General features: G+C 45.0%; 1 pseudogene; it reads right to left on the bottom strand.

Moving 5' to 3' along the window:
- Nucleotides 1-1660: 1660 nt before the first annotated feature.
- Nucleotides 1661-18088, bottom strand: LOC103172703 (annotated as a pseudogene).
- Between the last annotated feature and the right edge of the window lie 2513 nt (nucleotides 18089-20601).

Here is a 20601-nt window from a genome sequence, read left to right as displayed (position 1 = left end):
TTAGACACTGAGAGAGAAAGACAGAGAAGGTACAACCGCAGTCACACACAAACAGAGACACGCGTAGACGAAGACATGCAGAGAAACACACACAGACTCACAAACAGAGATGCACACAGTCTCTCAGAGAAAGACACCTCATCACACACACGCAGAAATTCAAGCACACAGATGACGGTAGACAGACAGAAACACACACAGTGAGCGAGCAAGAGAGACACACATGCAGAGAAAGTGAGAGAGAGAAATAGAGAGAAAGAGCGAGAGAGAGAGAGAGAGAGAGAGAGAGGCAGACGGACAGAAAGACACACTGCACATGCTCCAACAACTCGCAAAATATGCCATGCAGTCAGTATAAAGCCCGACTCAGTTCATTGCATCAGGTCAGCGTCAGCTTCACACATTCACACAAACAGAGAGAGAGAGAGAGAGAGAGGGAGAGAGAGAGAGAGAGAGAAATGGGGGGGGGGGGGGGGGGTGGAGAGAGTGGCAGAGGGACAGAGACAGAGAGACAAAGACACAGAGAGAATGACACACACATACACGCACACATATACAGTTAAAAGACCGACACTCGGAGAGAACCATTGAAAGACACAAATAGACACATAGAGCAAGAGACAAACACACTTATGTAGACACAGAAAGTGACGCACACAAACACACACACAGTGTGAGACTGTTTACAATATTATGTTATCCTGGACAACTTTGCACAATAACAAAGACACACAAAGCAGATATTTTAAAAAAATTTAAGGACTTATAAGTCCCCTCCCACCCGATCACTCACCTCCACTCTATTGCTCGGTGTCACTCTCACTTCTCTCGCTCGGTCTCTCTCTCTGTTGCTTGGTGTCTCATTCTCTCCTTCCATCTCTTTCGCTGTCTCCCACAGACTCTGGATTTTGATCACTCTCTCTCTCACGCACACTGGCTCCCTCTCTGTACTGTTGCTCAGTATCCGACTCAATTTCTACACCTCTCACTCGGGCAGTCTCAGACTTACTTTTCCCCACTTTCACGCCTACTCACTATCGTTTTGCTATCAGAAATATACTCGCTCTTACGTTCACATATTTACACGGGCACTCTCTCACACTTGCTCTCTCATTAATCATAAGCACTCTCTCTCGCTAACAATTTCACAATTGCCCTCTCTAAACCTTTCACATATTCACACTACCTCTTCGCCACAGACCTCAGATACTGTCTCTCTCACTTTAACTCACACTCTATTTCACTCTGCATCTTTCTCTCACTCACACTCTTTCTCTCACAAATAAAGAGTCCCTCACAAAATTCTCTCACATACAATTCTCTCTCACATACTCATTCTCTCTCCCCACATACTCACTCTCTTACTCTCACTAATAAATAAATAATAAAACAAGCTGCTTCACACGCTGTATCTCTCACAAAGTACACACACCCCTCACCTCACAATCTCTCTCACCCACTCTCTTCATTCACCCACTCTTTCAAAGCACATCAGCTCACTTTCACACCTTCTCTCTTCACACTGCTCTCTCACACAGCATCCCTCACTCTCTCTCTCTGTCACACACGTTCTCACACAGTCTCCCACACATGACCTCTCTATCTCTGTCTCACACACTGTCTCTCTCTCTCTCGCACACACACACTCCCTCGCACTCACAATGCACGTCTCTCCTGCCCACTCTCTCCCAGCCTCTCTCCCCTACGGTATACACATCCACACAGCCACCAGAGTAGGCATCGCGATGAGCAGCGTGAGACACCGCAGTCCGGGCTAGAGCCAGTGCCTCTGACGTGGGCATATCTCGGCGATACCCACTGTCCAACACGCCATAGGCATAGGGCGAACCGGAGCCCACGGAGAGCACCTCTCCGTTCAGCCGCGTCCCGTCGTGACACACCTACCAGACCTCTGCTCAGCCCCGGTCCCACCCAGAGGCACAGATCGGTGTGTGCGCGGTAATGCCGGGACAAAGCCGCTGATAGGAGCCCAGACGCCGCTCGGGCTCCCGGCAAACGCCCGTCTCTCAGCTGCCGCAGGCGGCACTCACCAGCCCACCAGCGGAGCCACGAGGCGCAGTCGGCGGCCGTGCCCGAGGTGGTGGCCAGCAGGTGTGTGTGGATGGGCACGACCTGTGCAAGAGTCAGGGCTGGCGATCAGGGTAATCGCGGGAGGAGAGAGTGTCCGCGGCTAACACGGCTCAATTCGCTGGCGGTCAGGGCGAGAGTGGTGGTGCCGTGGGCGGGTGACGGGGGGATTCGTTCGTCTGAGTGTGTCGCGGAATGGGAACTGGAACAGATGGGAGACCAGGGAGACAGGCAGAGAGTCTCCGCTCAGCACTTAAGCCCCTCCACTCACACACAACGTCCTGGAGAGACATGCGTGCAGGAAGAGAGAAACAGAAAGAGGCTCTGACACTGACAGAGAAACAGGGAGAGAAATCGAGACACACACACAAACACACATACACACAGAGACAGACAAAGAGACACAGACAAATGGACGGAGAGAAAGGGAGAGAGACACACACACACACACACACACAGCCAGGGAGACGCAGAAACAAGAATAGAGAGCGAAAGACGAACACACACAGACACACACACAAACTCACAGACAGACAACCCCACAGAGGGACAGACTGACTCAGCAAAGTACACAAAGAGAGAGACAAGGTCGAGTCTGTGAAAGACACACACACAAATACAAAGAGAAAGTTGGAGATGGAGGCAGAGTCTCACACTAACAGTGATAGTGTGAATGATAGGCTCCCACAGGCAAACGCACAGATACACACACAAACAAGAGAGAAAGATGGTGAGAACGAAATTTTGAGACTGGCAAAGACACAGACAGACAGCGAGTGACAAAGAGACAAAGATTCCCAAACACGGAGTGACAGCGAAAGGCACAAGTCTGTAATGAGAAATACAGTCACAGGTTGCTTATAAATCACAGTCAACACCCCACACCCCCCATCCCAACACCCACCCACGAGTCACTCGAGCACATCATTTAACAGCTCCAAATCCACGCAAAACTGTTAGCATAAAGCCGGCCTCAATTAGACATGTCAATGCACAGGCCAGCGTCAGCTTCACATATTCGCACAGAGACATTTACACACACATACAGAAGCACACACACACACTCACACAGATAGAGACAGACAAACACAGACACACACACAACACGGACCCAATGGGAACGATACATACGCACAGACACGCACACTCACACGGACACACACAGAGAGTCACATGCGCAGTCACTAACACACACTACTCACACAATTAGAGAGCGATAGACAGAGAGAGAGAGAGAGAATGAGTGATACACGCTCACATGGACGGAGAGTCACCCACATACATACAACAACAATAACAACAAACAATACATTTTTATAGTGCCTTTCACGTTGGGAGGACGACCCAAGCCACATAGAGATAGATAGTGAGAGAGGTACACACTCACTCTCTCTCTCTCTCGCTCTCTCTCACGCACACACACACACACAAATACACACATAGAGACACACACGCACACATACATGGAGAGAACCTCAGAGAGACAATGAAAGATAGGAAGACAGAGACATTGGGAGAGATACGTACAAACAGAGACATACACATACAGGGAGAGAGACACAGACAAACAGATAAACAGATACAGAGTGAGACACAGACAAAATCCACAGATACAGAAAGAGACACGGACACAACTACCTGGATACAGAGAGAGAGACGTACACAGACAAACTCACACATCTTCATTGAGAGAGAAACTCACAATGACACGCAAACAGAGAGCGAGATACACACCACACTCACACAGCTATAAAGAGAGGACAAATACGTATAAAAACACTGACAAAAATACAGAGAGACACACCCAGACTCACTCACACAGATATATAGAGAGACACACACACGAATTGTGTACGTGTTGTTGTTTGCTGTTGATGTATGTCCTAAGGATATATGTGAAATATTTTGGAAGCAACCCCGCGAGAAAGACGCTGTGTCAATGCTGTTGTTGTATATTCTGGAAGCTAGTAGTGACGGTGCCAGCACAAGTAGGCAATATCGGTGTTTTAAATAGGAAATTCATACATAACATTTGAAGATTTGTTCTTGGGATCTATCTGTACCAACACATCCACTAACCCGCATTCAAATTCCGATTGCATTGCAATGGAACAGCTCGTCTTTCACCGGGTGAAATCGTCGTTCATTGGTATATTGTCGGTCTATTGTAAATATTGCCAGTTTCCAAACAATACATGTCCACCCGTCAATTATTTGTAAGGGAGCGACAGTAGAAATAAACTGATATTGTTTGGAAATAATAAACCCAACGATTCTGGAGATAGCTTCCAGCAATGACCTCGCAGAACAGAGAGAATACGAAACTGCAATATAATATACGGCTTTGTACAGCGAATGACTTGCAAAGCTGTTCGACACTTCGACAGTAATTAGGAATATAACATGCGAATTGCTAGACTAAATAATTTCAAGATCCGTCCACCTTAACCTGCACCTTCCTGGCAGTCGCTGGACATGTCATTTCCCAAACAGCGTACTGTGTTCCAAGAAATTAATCTGTTCAAACCTGATGGAATGCTTTGATGAAGCTACAGATAGCGCGAATGAAGGTAGTGCAGTTGATATTATTTATTTTGATTTTCAAATGGTGTTTCATAAATTCCCACATAAGAGACATGTACGATAGACACAAACACACGGAACTAAAGGGACAGTGACAGCATGTATACAGAACTGGCTGGGAGACACAAGGCACAGGGCAGGGCTCAAGGGTTGCTTTGTTGACTGGAGGGAAGTAATTCCCAGCAAAAACAACAACAACAAGATTCCATTTATAGAGCGCCTTTCACGTCGGGAGGACGTACGAAGGGGCTGGACAGTCGGGTCAGGATCCGGGCAGGGAAGAAATGGTCAGGATGAGGGGAAGGAAGGGAGGGTGTGAGGAGGTGGTAGAGAGTCGAGAGGGGAGCTGAAAGCAAAGTCAAAGAGAAAGGTCTGGAGACCGGCCTTGAAGGAGGAAGTGGAGGAGGCAAGGCGAAGGCACTGGAGGATGGATTTCTAGAGCCTAGGATCTGAGAGCCTGAAGGCACGGCCACAGCTGGTAGGGCGTTCGGTGAGGGGGAGGTGGAGCATACCGGAGCCACAGGAACGGAAGCTACGGGCAGGCAGATAGGGGGATAGTAGGTCGGAGAGTTAAGAGAGAGCAAGTCCGTGAATGGCCTTGTAGTTGAGGATGAGGATCTTGAATTCGATCCTCTAGAGGATGGGAAGCCAGTGAAGGCGAGCGAGGGTGTGAGTGATGTGGTCAGGAAACCGTGTGCCTGACCGTACCCGAGCTGCAGTGTTCTGAATGAGCTGCAGCTTGTGGAGGGAGGTGCCGGGAAGGCCGGCGAGTAGAGAGTTCCCATAGTCCAGACTTGAAGTGATAAAGGCGTGGACCAGAGTTTCAGCAGCGTGAGGGGTGAGGTTGTGCCATAGACTGGCAATATTCCGGAGGTGATGGAAAGCGGTGCCAGTTGTGGCGCGGATATGAGGGAGAAAGGACAGCTCAGGGTCCAACAGAACCCCGAGGTTCCTGACCGGCTTTGAGAGGGGGAGAGTGCGGCCTTGGATGCTGATGCTGTCAGCTCCTGACGTGCGGAGGTGTTGACGTGAGCCAATCAGGAGGGCTTCAGTTTTGCGAACGATGAGCTGGAAATAGTTATCTCTCGTCCAGGACTCGATGTCGGACAGGCAGCTGTCAGGACATCGGTGGTCGTGGAGTTGAGGGTAGAGGAGGAAAGGTAGAGTTGGGTGTCATCCGCATACATGTGGGAGTTAACCCCATGTCTGCGGATGATGTCACCACAGGGAGAGCATATAGAGGGTGAAGAGGAGGGGACCGAGGACAGATCCCTGAGGGACACCGCACGAGAGAGTGCGGTGGCTGGACGAAAATCCATTCGTGGAAACAAAGTGAAGACGGTGGATGAGGTACCACCTAAACCACTCAAGGACATGGCTTTGAAGGTTTAGGTTGGAGTACAAGCGGTGGAGGAGGATAGCATGGTCGACCGTATCGAATGCTGCCGATAGGTCGAGGAGGACGAGGAGTCAGAGGGAGCCCTGGTCACAGATGGTCAGGATGTCATTAGTGAACTTGACCAGGGCAGTTTCTGTGCTATGGGCAGCACGGAAACCCGACTGAAGGGTTTCGAATAATGAATGATTGGATAGGAAAGAGCGCAGCTGGGAGGCGACAAGTCGATCCAGGAACTTGGACAGGAACAACAACAACAACAACAACAAGATTCCATTTATAAAGCGCCTTTCACGTCAGGAGGACGACCCAATGCGCTGCACAGTTGGGTCATGACCCGAGCAGGCGGGAAATGGTCAGGGTGCGGGGAGGGAAGGGAGGGAGCGAGCAGGGGGGAAATGGTCAGGGTGAGGGGAGGGAAGGGAGAGAGCGAGGAGGGGGAAGAGAGTCGAGAGCGGAGCTGAAGGCTCGGTCAAAGAGAAAGGTTTTGAGACCGGCCTTGAAGGAGGAGAGGGAGGAAGCGGCGAAGGCACTGGGGGATAGAGTTCCAGAGCCTCGGGGCTGAGAGGCTGAAGGCCCGACCACCGATGGTAGGGCGGTTGGGGCGGGAGACGTGGAGCAGACCGGAGCCGGAGGAACGGAGGGTACGGGCAGGTAGGTAGGGGGATAGTAGGTTGGAGAGGTAGGAGGGAGCAAGGCCGTGAATGGCCTTGTAGGTGAGGATGAGGATCTTGAATTCAATCCTCTGGGGGATGGGGAGCCAGTGGAGGCGAGCGAGGGTGGGAGTGATGTGGTCCCGAAGCCTGTTGCGCGACAGTACACGAGCTGCAGAGTTCTGAATGACAGGAATGGGAGGTTGGAGATGGGCCAGTAGCTTTATAACTGTCACGCATCAAAGGAGGGATTTTTTCAAGGTGGGAGTGATGCTGGCAGTTTTTAAGGGAATGGGAACAGAGCCAGAGGAGAAGGACAGGTTGACGATGTCTGTGATATATGGGGCAAGGAGGTGGAGCTGGGAGCTGGGAGATAAGTAGTGGAGTGGGGATGGGGTCAAGGGAGCAGTTGGTGTGTTTCACGCAATCCCTCACATTCCCCCACACTATGAAACATATTTCACACACAGTGTCAGGCACACACACCGTCGCTCACACACTTCTCAAGACATACTCTGCAAGGATTATTGTTATATTTTCATACGCTCACACACAAACGTCTCACGCACACACTCGCATACCCTCTCTCACACACCCTCACAACCAACTTAGTGTTATTAATCCACACGGACTTTGAAAATTCTTCACTTAATAAGAAATATAAACGTTGTCATTTGAATTATCAAAAAATATAACACCCAGGTCAATAATGTACACAAATGTCAGTGTCAAATTAACAGAATCAGTGATTGGTCAGCCCATAAGCTTTTCTGACTGGATGGAAGTTTACAGTGGCGTTCCTCAGGGATCGGTATTCGGACCACTGCTCTTCTTAATGTACATAAATTATGTGCAGTTGGGTATAGCAAGTACTATTTCCAAGTTTGTGGACGACGCAAAGTTAGGAAGGGTGGCAAACAGTGAGAAGGAGAGGAGCCATTTACAGGAAGACAAAGAAAGAATGTTAAAATGGGCAGACACATAGCAGTTGAGTTTCTGTGCAGAGAAATGCGAAGTAATGCATTTTCGTAGAAAGAATGAGGGGAGGCAATACAGGCTGGTAATTCAATCTTAAGGGGGTAAAGGAACAGAGAGACCTAGAGGTGCAGGTAAGTGAATCCTTGAAGGTGGCAGGACAGGTAGATAAGGCTGCAAAAAGGGCAAATGGTATTCTAGGCTTCATAAATAGTGGCATAGAGTACAAGGGTGAGGAGGCTATGATTAAACTATATAAATTATAGCTAAGGCCTCAGTATGAATACTGCGCCCAGCTCTGGGCACCACACTAAGGGAAGGATGTTAAGGCATTGGAAATGGTGCAGAGGAGATTTACCAGGATGGCACCAAGAATGAGATACCTTTATTATGAGGAAGGATAGAGAGGCTGTGTTTATTCTAATTGGAGCAGAGAAGGTTACGAGAAGAGCTAGTAGAGCTCTTCACAATCATGAGGGGATTTGATAGGTTAGAAATAGAAAAAACTGTTTCCACTGGTGGGTGTGTCAATGACTGGAGGTCACAGAATCAAAATACTATCTAAAAGAAGCAGAGGGGATGTGAGAAGAATTGTTTTCACGCAGCGAGTTGTTCGAATCTGGAAAGCATTGCCTGAAAGGGCGGTCGAGGCCAATTCGATAACTAATTTTAAAAACGCGGTGGACGGCTATTTGAGGAGGACGCGTTTGCAGGCTTATGGGGAAAGGGCTGGGGAATGGGATTGATATTACATTGCTGTATTCAAAGAGTCGGCAGAAACTCGATGGGCCGAATGGCCTCTTTTTGTGCCTTACGATTCTGTGATTCTATGATTTTGGTCACCCTCCTCTTTATCCTCTCGACTCACCCAACATCCTTTTGGTAATGCATCGAACGGAACTGGGCATAGTACTCGAAGTATTGTCTCACCAATAATTTGTGGAGTGGCGTGATCACCCTACTGTTGCGGCTTGGTATTGATCTTTTGATACATCCCAAAATCTGGTTTGCTTTTCTCATTGCCACAGAGCATTGTTGCATGAGATTCAGTTTATTGTCAGACAGAAACCCCAGCTCCATTTTCTTCTCCATACATGTTATTTTCCTTGCTTTCAGTAATCGCTATTTTGTTCCCTATGATGTTCCTTACATTTCTCCACACTGAGTTTCATCTACCAATGTTCTGGCCAATTCCAAACCTTGCTCAAAATCCTACTGTCACCTATCATGTTCAGATTTGCAACCTACTACCTTCATTATGTAATTGTCACATGTAAACGTAGCCACTGTGCTCGTGACTCCTCGTTCCAGATATTTCAAATATTAAACAACAGATTTCCGAAAGCAAATCCTTATTGAACTCCCCTAATAATATTTTCCCAGTCTGATGACATTCTTCGTTTTAACATCCTCTGGTCTCTGGTCAAACAATTGGATATCCATTATAATCTATCCGAAACACAGACAGAGGGACATACACACAGACAAAGACAGACATGGATGCAGACAAAGGGAGGGAGAAACAGACGCGAGAGGGAGAGAGAGGGATCCAGCACTTGATTGGATTGTCCCAGATTGGGGATTGAATACACAAAATGCTGATTCAAGAGGTGAGAATCCTGCAACTAATCCAAGCTCACATCCTAATATTTAGCAGCTGAAACTCAATTGATACCACAATCTATTGAATGTAGGGAATTCTTGTTGGCATTATTTCGCCCACAAAATAAAGAGTCAATTCACTTTACAGTATATTTGCGAAGCGTTTCGAGAAGTCTCCAAGACCTCATGCCTTTACAAAAGTCAAGGATCATTATTATTACAATGGGATTATTATTCTGAAACATTTCCTCGTAGGTCGATAATCTACAACAATGCCTTCACTTGGGTCCCAAAGCCTTGTTTCTTGTCATCCTGTTCGTAACACACTCCAGAATTAGTTTAAGGTGAGTGCGAGTCTCCAGGGAGAGAGTGTGCCTTAAATTTCAGACACTGTGTGGTTTACATTATTATTATTATTATTACATATAATAATTTGTAAATGGCTACATACGTTGACCACTGTTTCTGGTTTGGATAGTTTAATAACAGCAAACAGCATTTACATAGTATACTGAATGCAGGGTGGCTTCTCGATGTCGAAACCGTGGCGATAGGATTCCGCATGGATGCCATAACAAGTTGCTAAAAATAATTAATTTACGTAAGTTGCACCGCTCAGGGAGAGCACATGTTTTCCACATGGCTGAATCTCGTTCGTCATCATGTAATAAACCTTCTGAGTCAAGCGTTCACGTTGGTATAAATCAGGCTGTGTTTTTCGCTCTTCAATCTCATATAGTTATTCTGATCTCTTGTCTGTACCGAGCGGAGGGACCATCGGTTCTCTGCGAAGATGACAATTGCGCTAACACACAGGATACAAAACATTTACTATCCGGTTCTCGCTGCCTTTGGAGTTCCTGGCAAGTTGTTTAACTTAATCGTTAGTTACACTCGTTTGCAGTAAAGTTTGCAGTCTGACTCAGTTGGTAGCACTTTCTCCTCTGAATCAGAAAGATGTGGTTTGCAGACCCCGACCCGTTGATCTTTGCTGTAGGTGCCGCGATTTGTATATGTATTTAACAAGTAAAGTCCTACTTGATCCTTCAGATATCAAAGATCCTGTGGCACAATAAAAGAAAGGGGGATTTGTTTGGAGGTTGTTGGGCAACAACTACTTGCAAAAAACTTCGCGATATGCTTCATAATTTACTTTATATCTGTTTGTTTGCTTTTAATTGCCGCGATTGCCAGCAAATAGGCTTTTCAGTAAACTCAAATGCTTTGGGATGTTTGGACGCCGAAAGGTGGCGATGCCTCAAATGTTAGTCAGTCTGTACCGTACTATTAATATATATATATTAATGGATTCCTGTCGGTCGGTGGTAAGAGCAATAACATCGCAAGCGAGAGACCAGGGTTCAATTCCCGGGAGTGCGAAATGTTGCGAAATGGAGATAGTAATCCGTACAAAAAATCCAAGTGAGTCTGTGAGACATTTTTGTTTGGAATTGACTGCCGCGATTCATCCACAAACGTACAGTCAAGTCACTTTACAAAAATAATAATATTCCTCATATTTAATATTGCACTTTGTATGTATTCCATACAACGCAAAGTGCTGCAGAGAATATAGTGCACAGAGAATTGTCTTTACACCGATAGATTAAACTCGGCAGCCATTTGCCATTGCAATATACCACAAACAACCATGGATTTGGCGGCCAGATGTTTATTTTAATGATTATTATCCTAGGAAATGTGAACTACCAATTGACTAACAACCGGGTGTCTGCTTACTGCTCGGTAAATGGATATATCAAGTGAAGCATTTTGATATGTCTATAACAAGTAAAAAGTGTCATATCAAATGCAAGTAAAATTACTATCATAATTATATATTACACAGAGGGAAAAATCGCCACTGGTTTTATTATTTTAAACTGTGGGTTTAGCCAATGATTATCCATACGTTTGACTCATTTATTAGTGTTCTTACCTCTCAGTTATAAGTTTGCGGATTGAAGACCACAACATTACATTGAGCTGAGGGTCCGAACCGTGATAGTCGAAGCTTTTGGCCTGTGTTGTTTCCTGGCAATTTACCCACAATTTTAAATTGTAAAACTCTGTGCGTTTGGCTGCCGCATTTCGCCCACAAAATATACAGTTAATTCACTTTCAGGTTATTTTGTGAACCTATTTTAGACCTCACAACGAAACGTTAAAGCGTTGCATCGAACGCAAGCATTTCTATTAATTATTATTAATAATTTTATAATTAATGAGGGCCGGATGACAGCCACATATGCAACAGTTTATGATTGTCTTTCCGAAACATAACCTGTAAGAATTATATAGAAATCATATGTTTAGAATTGTGTACCTTTATTTGATAAACAATTCAACCTGTAGATAGGCAGTAAAAAATAATCCAAATTGTTAAACTATAATACCTACAGCGATGCGAAATCTACCTCTGTGTGTCTCTGCCTGTCTTTTACTCTCTCTCTCTCTGGCTCTTTCTCTCTCACCCTCTCTCTCTCTCTCTCTCTCTCTCTCTATGTCTGCGTGTATGTCTGTACCTTTCTTTGTCTGCATGTAGTTTTGTATCCCACACTATATAAATATGTGTGTCTCTCTCTACCTATGTAGGTCTGTCTATGAGGATCTCTCCATCTCTCTGTCTGTTTGTGTGATATTTTCTATGTATATCGCCCTGTCAGTTGATATCTCTGTATCTGAATCCATCTCTGTATATCTGTTTAACACTCTGTCAGTCCGTGCGTGTCGCTATCGCTGTGATTCTCTGATTTCTCTGTCACTGCATTGCTCAGTAATTATGTATGACTTCATGTGTATTTCTCTCGTGCTGTCTGCTGTGCCTCTTTCTGTCTCTGTGCGTATATTTTTCTGTCTGTGTCTCTGTTTCTCTATCTGGGTGTGTATCTCTCTCTGTGTCTGGGTGTTTCTCGCTGCGTGCGTTTGTGTTTCCCTCTCTCTCTCTCTTTGAATCTCTCTCTCACGCTGTCCATGATTGTGTTTCTTTCTCCACCGGTCTCTCTCTCTCATTCTTTCTGATAACGATGATTCTTTTTTGCGCATTGTTTTTGCGTCTCTCTGTGTCTGTCTGTGTCAGTGAATCGCTCTTCTGTTATCCTTTTAGAAATGATTGACAATTTCTGCTGAATTTGTTTTTCTGTCTTTACGTCCGGGACAGACCACATAAACACAGCGAAACAGCGTTCGAGGGCACAAGCAACATTTATGTGTTTCCGATCGAGAAACACAACCCGTAGGAGTATAGAAACCCTGCATTAAAACTGTATCATTTTAATGCAGTTTCACTCCATTTCAGTTACGATACAGACTCTAAACGGGCAATGTAAAAATCATACAAATTTTAAAATAATGATAGAATCCCTGACAAGATATCTCTCTTTGCTTCTGTTCTAACAGCTTCTGCCATTGTCTGTCTCTAACTTGCGCGTTATCTCTGTACGAGTTCGTATCAAGTGCTCCAAGTCGCTTGAAGGGCTCTATATAAATCCAAGTGATTGTTGCATCTATCTCTCTCTCTGTCTGTTTGTCTCTGTATCTATCTGTCTGCGTGTATCGATACCTGTCTCTCTCTTTCCCTGTTTTGGTACCTTTGCATGTCAGGCATTTGCGAGTCAGGTTTTGTGCGATCACACATCGAATCCATTAGGTTAGATTTTGAGGTGGGAGAGAAAGTCAACTGTTCTTCATTCAGCGAGTCACTGCTTTCGATTTCTTGATACTTTATTGATTGAAGCGACTTGCTAAGTAAATGCAAGTTGTTGTATTGTTGTGATGGGCATTTCTCTGTCTCTCTCTCTCTCTCTCCAGCAAACCTGGTGTCGATTGTAATCCTGTCTCGTGGGCGGTGTGGACTCTCCAAATGTATCTCTCGCTATCTGGTGGCCATGTCCACAGCAGATCTGTTCGTGATTATCACATCAGTGGTTTTCTATCGAGTAATTCTTCCTCATTTCCCGAATTCATTCCTGTCCATCACACCTATTTGTGCGCTCCTTATAATACTGGCTGCTTCTACAACGTCAATCTCTGTCTGGTTAACTGTGGCTTTCACCTTTGATCGATATGTGGCCATTTGTTGCCAAAATCTGAAAACAAAATATTGTTCAGAAAAAACTTCTGTTACAGTTATAGCGCTATTGAGTGCGCTGTGCGTTGTGATAAACATTCCCTGGGGTTTTATAGTTGAACCAAAGCACATAATTAACGATATACCGTGGGGTTGTGAACCTAAAGCAAGCTATTTCACTTCTCCAACTTGGGCAGCGTTTGACACAATTAATTATATTTTAACCCCAATTCTCCCATTCGTTATGATTTTGCTGCTCAACCCCCTGACTGTCAGGCACATACTGGTGGCCAGTAGAGCCCGCAATAGATTGCGGGGACACAGCATTAGCGACAAGAATAGAGGAAAGAGTGACAGTGATCCGGAGATGAAGAACCGAAAAAAATCCATCGTTTTACTGTTTGCTATTTCCACCAGTTTTATATTATTATGGATGACATATGTTCTATATTTCTTGTATTGGAGGATTTCTGAAACATATGACGTTACAAGCCCTGATGACCCGATGTATATGACCTTGCACACTGGTTACATGCTGCAGCTTTTGAGTTCCTGCACAAACACTTGTATTTACGCGGCTACTCAGACGAAATTCAGGGAGGAGCTCAGCAAAGTGGTGACTTTTCCTTTCCTTCTAATTGTTAGATTATTCCATTTGCAAAAGTTGTTTGCGGCTCTGATAACCTGATCGATGAACAGAAACCTATAAAGCGCCACACTGTCTGCACAAAGCCCCGTTAGGGTCAGAGATAGAGGAAAGCTCACTCCAACCTGACCATCAAAACGTGCAGGTGAAGGATAGAGATTAAGTAAATTTTCCTATTCACCGTCCGTCCAATCTCTGGTGTTAGAGTGTTTGGAGAGATGTTGTGATTCGGTTAATACAAAAAGTTGGCGAGTGTCAATCTTTCTCTTCATGTGTATTTTGTGATTGAGTACAATTTCATGTTTGTGCTTCTGTTTCGCAGTGTGTGAGTGCATGTGTATTTTTGTGTGTTTTAGAAAATATGTGCCAATGTGTGTGTGTGTGTGTGCGTGTATGTTGGTCAGTGTATGAGCGTGTGTAAGTATGCACGCGTATGTGTATCCATTTTTTTGTGTTTTAGTAGGTATGTGACAATGTGTGTGTGTGAGTGAGTGTGTAGGTCAATGTATGTGCCTTTGTGTCTGTGATTTTATATGTTTTAAGATGTATTTGCGAATCTGTGCGTGACCGTGCGTAGATTAGTGTGTGAGCGAGTGTGTAGAACAGTTCATGTAAATGTCTATGTGCATGTGTAGGTTTCTGTGCGTGTGTGTTTCACTTTCTGTGTCAGTTTGTGAGTCTGCGTTTTTGTATCTTTCAGTCTGTATGTGTGAAATTGTGCTTGCGCTTGTGCTGATCAGTGTGTGTATAGATCAGTGTGTGTATAGACCAGTTTGTGTGTGAGTGTGTGTGCGTGTGTGGGTCAGTGTGTGTGTGTGTGTGTGATTGTGATGGAGGAAGTCAGTGCATGTGTTTGCTTGAGTGAACGTTTGCTGGTCGGTGAGTGTTTGTGTTTTAGTGTGTGTGTACTTGTGTGTGTGTGTGTCGTTGTCTGTGCTTTTGTGTGTTTTATTATGTATACGTCAATATGTGTGTGTGTGGGTCAGTGTGAGTGAGAGTGTGTGCGTGTGTGTTTGTGTGTGTTGGATACGGGAGCAGTCGCCTTTCCCTCTCCATTACCACACTTGCTCCCATACCATCAATGGTGATACCATCCTTATCTGATTGTGTTCATTTCTATTGCTCTCTCTATACATCAAGCACCTCATAAGCAAATAATAATAATAATAATCCTTGCATTTGATATAGCGCTTTTCACGTCAGGAGGACGTCCCAAAGCGCTTCTCAGAACACCCTGTAAAGTGAATTGACTGTATATTTGTGGGCGAACGCGGCAGCCAATTACGCACAGCAATGTCCCACAAAGAGTCGTAGATTGAAAATGACCAATTTAGTATTGATTTGGGTTTTGGAGGGATTTTTTTGTGCGTGTGGAGTAAGGAAACTTGCCCGAGGTTTCGCCCTCTGCCTGGAATTGAACTCAGGTCTCTCGCTTGCAAAGCGAGTGCTCTAACCACTGAGCTACAGGTCTCCATTTCTGAGTCAAATCCTTGACTCCCGTAACCCGATTCGGTGCATCGTGACACCAATAATGTACCACGATCCGCCACATAGAAACCAGAACTATCATTTACCGCAGGGGTTAGCGTTACAATGTAGACGGATTGTGGTAGATTTTAAAGTAAGCTTAGCCTGGGCAGAGAAAAACAGTTTTAATGATAGAATAAGAGCAGATAGTATTATGTTCAGAATAGAGAGAGTGCGAGGATTGGAGCTTGACAAGCGTGTGTGTTAGGTGAGGCATAATAGTTTGAGAGCAGCACCACAGCCCTCACATATCACAACCCACGCATAATTTCATACACTTTATGTCGCTATAGTGTCTATCAACATAAGTTATTTCCAGGCATTCTGGGTTTTATAGTTGTGTTCCACAAACTGCATGATGTAAATAAGTTAATGATTAACCACTGTAAAATGTCGATATACTGGAGCAAAACTGCATATTTCTTGATCTTTTCTTCTCTGCCCCAACCTCTATTAAAAATGCTATAGAGTACAGGTGTGTGATAGTTCTTTACAATGTCCACCCACCATGTCCACACATGTGCAGAATGGCCTCTCTCGCCTCTGCCCTGAACCCCATGTTCCTGACTATCAGCCACGATTGTAAAGCGCTGCGGTTCCTTCTCCATATCAGTCCAGTCATGTCACCATTACAGTCCAGTCATGTCACCATTAAAGTCCAGTAACGTCACCGTTACAGTCCAGTCATGTCACTTTTACAGTCCAGATATATCACCATTACAGTCCAGTCATGTCACAATCACAGACCAGTTATGTCACCATTAGAGTCCAGTCATGTCACCATTAGAGTGGAGTCATGTCGCCATTACAGTCCATTCATGTCTCCATTACAGTCCAGTGATGTCACCATTACAATCCAGTCATGCCACCATTGCAGGCCAGTTATTTCAACATTACTATCCAGTTATGTCACCATTACAGTCCAGTCATGTCACCGTTACATTCCCGTCATGTCATTATTGGAGACCAGTCATGTCACCATTACTGTCCAGTAATGTCAGCATTAGAGTCCAGTTATGTCACCATTACCGTCCAGTCATGTCACAATTACATTCCATTTAAGTCACCATTGCAGTCCAGTCATGTCACAATTGCAGTCCATTCATGTCCACATTACAGTCCAGTCATGTCACCATTACAGTCCAGTCATGTCACCATTACTGTCCAGCCGTGTCACCATTACAGTACAGTTATGTCACCATCACCGTCCAGTCATGTCACCATTACCGTCCAGTCATGTCACAATTATAATCCATTTAAGTCACCATTACAGTCCAGTCATGTCACTATTGCAGTGCATTCATGTCACCATTGCAATCCAGTCATGTCACCATTACAGTCCAATCATGTCACCATTACCGTCAAATCATGTCACAATTAGAGTCCAATCGTGTCAACATTGTAGTCCAGTAATGTCAACATTGTAGTCCAGTAATGTCAGCATTACAGAACACTCAGTCACCATTGGGGTTCAGTCATGTCACCATTACCGTCAAATCATGTCACAATTAGAGTCCAATCATGTCAACATTGTAGTCCAGTAATGTCAACATTGTAGTCCAGTAATGTCAGCATTACAGAACACTCAGTCACCATTAGGGTCCAATCATGACAGCATTAGAGTCCAGTCATGTTGCCGTTAAAGGCCAGTGATGCCAGCATTAAGGTCCATTCATGTCAGCATTGCAGTCCATTCAGGTCAATTCTAAGGTGCAGTGATGTCTCAGAAGCAGTCTAATGATGTCACCATTACAGTCCAGTCATGTCACTTTTACAGTCCAGTTCATTGAATCACCGTTACAGTCCAGCTATTCCACCATTACAGACCAATGACGTCACCATTACATTCCAGTGATATCTCAAATGCAGTCCAGTGATGTCGCCATTGCAGTCCAGGTTGACATTTTCTGCCTCTAACTGAGCTACTTGGGTCACACCCACAGGTTTGCGCTGTGTGAGGAATCGCCACGTAATGTCTGCATTTGGTATTACTTTGTGAGGCAGATCTTGTGTGTCTGTGTATGTGTTTGTGTGTGTGTGTGTGCACGTGTGTGAGTCTGAGACTGTGATCTTATGTCCACTGCCATTGTAACCTGACAATGGATGTCAAAGCTCTATCTGTTCAGCTCAGTGGAGAGAATACAAATCGTATAATTTTGGTTTATTACTGGTACTGTGTGTGTCAGATCTGTATTGTCTGCGCTTATTCCTTTTACTGTCATTCATGGGGGATTGACGAATGTTTGCGAATGTTCCGTTTTCACTTCATTCACAACGTAACACATTTCTGCATATCTATATCGGTGCAGTTAATGATCAACAACATTTTAGCACAACAACAGAAATCCTTTCCCCTGTAAGCTGACACTATAAGGAGCTCCTGGCTGAGTCTGTTACTCACTGAGCAGCCAAAATGTGACAAACTCCGGGAAACACCAGCACATGCTTCGCACAGAGCGAAATACTCTTCGGAAAATTACCTGCCTGGTGTATACTTTCCTGGATAAAGTTGTGTAGATTGCGGCGAGCGCTGAGCAGCGCAATGGCATGTCCGTGGTCGCCATCAAGAAGGCTCAGGACGCCAAAGGCTACAAGACGGTAACTCACCAATTCCACGTCAGGAGTCCTTTGAAGGGACAGACGGAGAAAAGTTTCCTGACCCAGACCAAGGGCATCAGCGCCACCGTCTCCTGCAAACACAAAAGGGCAACCAGGCAAATAATCCGACCCCGTTGGGGAAGACAGGGGTCACGAAGAAATGTACTCACGGAGAAACGTACAGTGAGAAAGCCAAATTCACCGCGTTAACCACCAGTGTCTAACAGAGTCAGCAAAGCCAAGTCTCCCGGTGCCAAATGACAGAGAAACCGATAGCGTATAACATGCCAATACCTACCAAAACAAGAAAGCTGTAAAGGAGACGGAATCTGCAGCAGCCTCGAAGACATCATTACATAACATAACATAACATAACATAACATTACACAACATAATATAACATAACATAACGTAACGTAACGTAACATAACATAACATAACATAACATAGCATAACATAACATAACACGTAGGAGCAGGAGAAGGCCATTAGGACCTTCTAGTCTGTCCCGCCATTAAATAATGGCTGATCTTTTAATCTAACTCCAGCAACTAACCTGACACTGCCTTATCCCCACATCCCTTAACCCGTTTTGCAATAAGAACTCTATCCATTTCAGTCTTGAACATGTTCAAGGATTGAGCGTCAACAGCGCTTTGGGGCAGTGAGCTACACATGTTCACCACCCTTTGAGTGAAGATATTCTTCCTCAAATCAGTGCGAAAGGGCTGGCCTCTGATTTTAAGATTCTAACCACTGGTTTTAGTTTCTCCAACCAGGGGAAACAATCTCCCACGATCTATTCGAACATGCACTTTCATGATCTTGTAGCTTTCTCTAAGATCGCCTCTAATTCGTCTATTATGATACTGAAAAAACTGCAGCTACCCGGAGAGATGACGAGGAAGAAAATTGATTTCCCTGTCTGACCACACTCTAGCATTAGATGGTGATACCCAGAAGGGTGAAGGAGTATTAAAGTCAATGACATCGGATTAAGTGGGGAATTATTTATGTACGTAAACAGATACAAAGGGAATGAGAATGTATTCTTGTATTATAAAATAATCTCGAAATATGGCTCCGAGTATTGATGCGAAGTCAAAGCGGCAAAACAAACGCAGATTGTTTCTTCTTTTGTTGAAAACGTAAGAATATTTTAACTGAATACTCTTGGAGCTGTAATACCGCGGTCAGCCAATGGACGGGGGTGTTGTAATGTGAAAACGCTAAAGGAATTACAGTGCGGCACCGCAAACTGCTGGACATGCGCTTGTCCTGCAGGTCTCAAAGCCTCTTCAATCTGCCTGGAGTTGGGGGCATTTTAAATTCCTCCCCATTTCAGTGAGTGATTATTGACAGCTTTGAGCAAACAGGACACTTGGGATAAGTAGCCCTGCAGGGGTTCAACTGGGACGTCTTTCCGACCTGAAGGCGCTACGCTACATAAGTGTAATTTGTTGGTGTACACTATCCCAGTTGACCCCCAGCAGTCCTGCACACTGTTGTTGCCACGTCTCTTCCAGCCCCTCCCCATCAAACAACCCACACGCAGCTCCTCCCATCCTCACCCGCACAAAGGCCTACCCATCCTCACCAACACACAGCCCCTACCCCTTATCACCCACACTCATTCCCTCCCACTTATCACCCCCTCCTCGATTACACTAAGAGCCTCCCCTTCATCACCCAAACCCAATCCCTTCCCCTGCACTAACACCATGGTGTAACAGCAGCTCATCACTAACACCATGTTGACCAGCTCAGCACTAACAGCATGGTGATCATTTCAGCATTAGTCCCATGGTGACCAGCTCAGCACTAACACTATGCTGACCAGCTGAGCAATAACATCATGCTGACCAGCTCAGCACTAACACGATGGTGACCAAATCAGCACGAGCTCCACGGTGAGCAGCTCAGCACTAACACAATAGTGACCAGTTCAACACTTACCCCATGGTAACCAGCTCAGTGTTCACACCATTGTGAACATCTTAGCACAACCACCAAGGTTACCATCAGTGACTGCACGCATTGTGGTTGTAGTGTAGATCTATACAGAGCCTCTTTTATTATTGTGGCTTTGTTTAGCATCAGGTTGGCGTGTCTGACTCTGTACATTCTCATCCGTTGTTTAATGCTTGACCGTTTGATGAAGTACAAATTGACAAAACTTTGCTCATGAAATGTAATGTTTAATAACAATTGTGCAAGCTTTTACATAATTAGAACACATTTATAATACTTCCTGCAGCTCTGGTCCCCACATTATAGAAGAGATGTAGAGTTACTGGAGATGGTGCGAAGGAGATTCACAAGGCAGATGCGAGAGCTGCGAGTTGTACCTATGAGGAATGGTTGAAGATATCTGGTATCGACTCTTTTCTCTTGAAAAGAGTAGGGCGAAAGTTGAACGGATGGCGGTCTTTAAAATGTATTAGACGTTGGGTAGACGTAGAAA

The sequence above is a fragment of the Callorhinchus milii genome, unplaced genomic scaffold (assembly GCF_018977255.1).
Source record: "Callorhinchus milii isolate IMCB2004 unplaced genomic scaffold, IMCB_Cmil_1.0 Scaffold1087, whole genome shotgun sequence".
NCBI classification, from domain to species: domain Eukaryota; kingdom Metazoa; phylum Chordata; class Chondrichthyes; order Chimaeriformes; family Callorhinchidae; genus Callorhinchus; species Callorhinchus milii.
The sequence above is the reverse complement of the archived record's forward strand: the minus strand, read 5'-3'. Positions and strand labels throughout refer to the sequence as shown.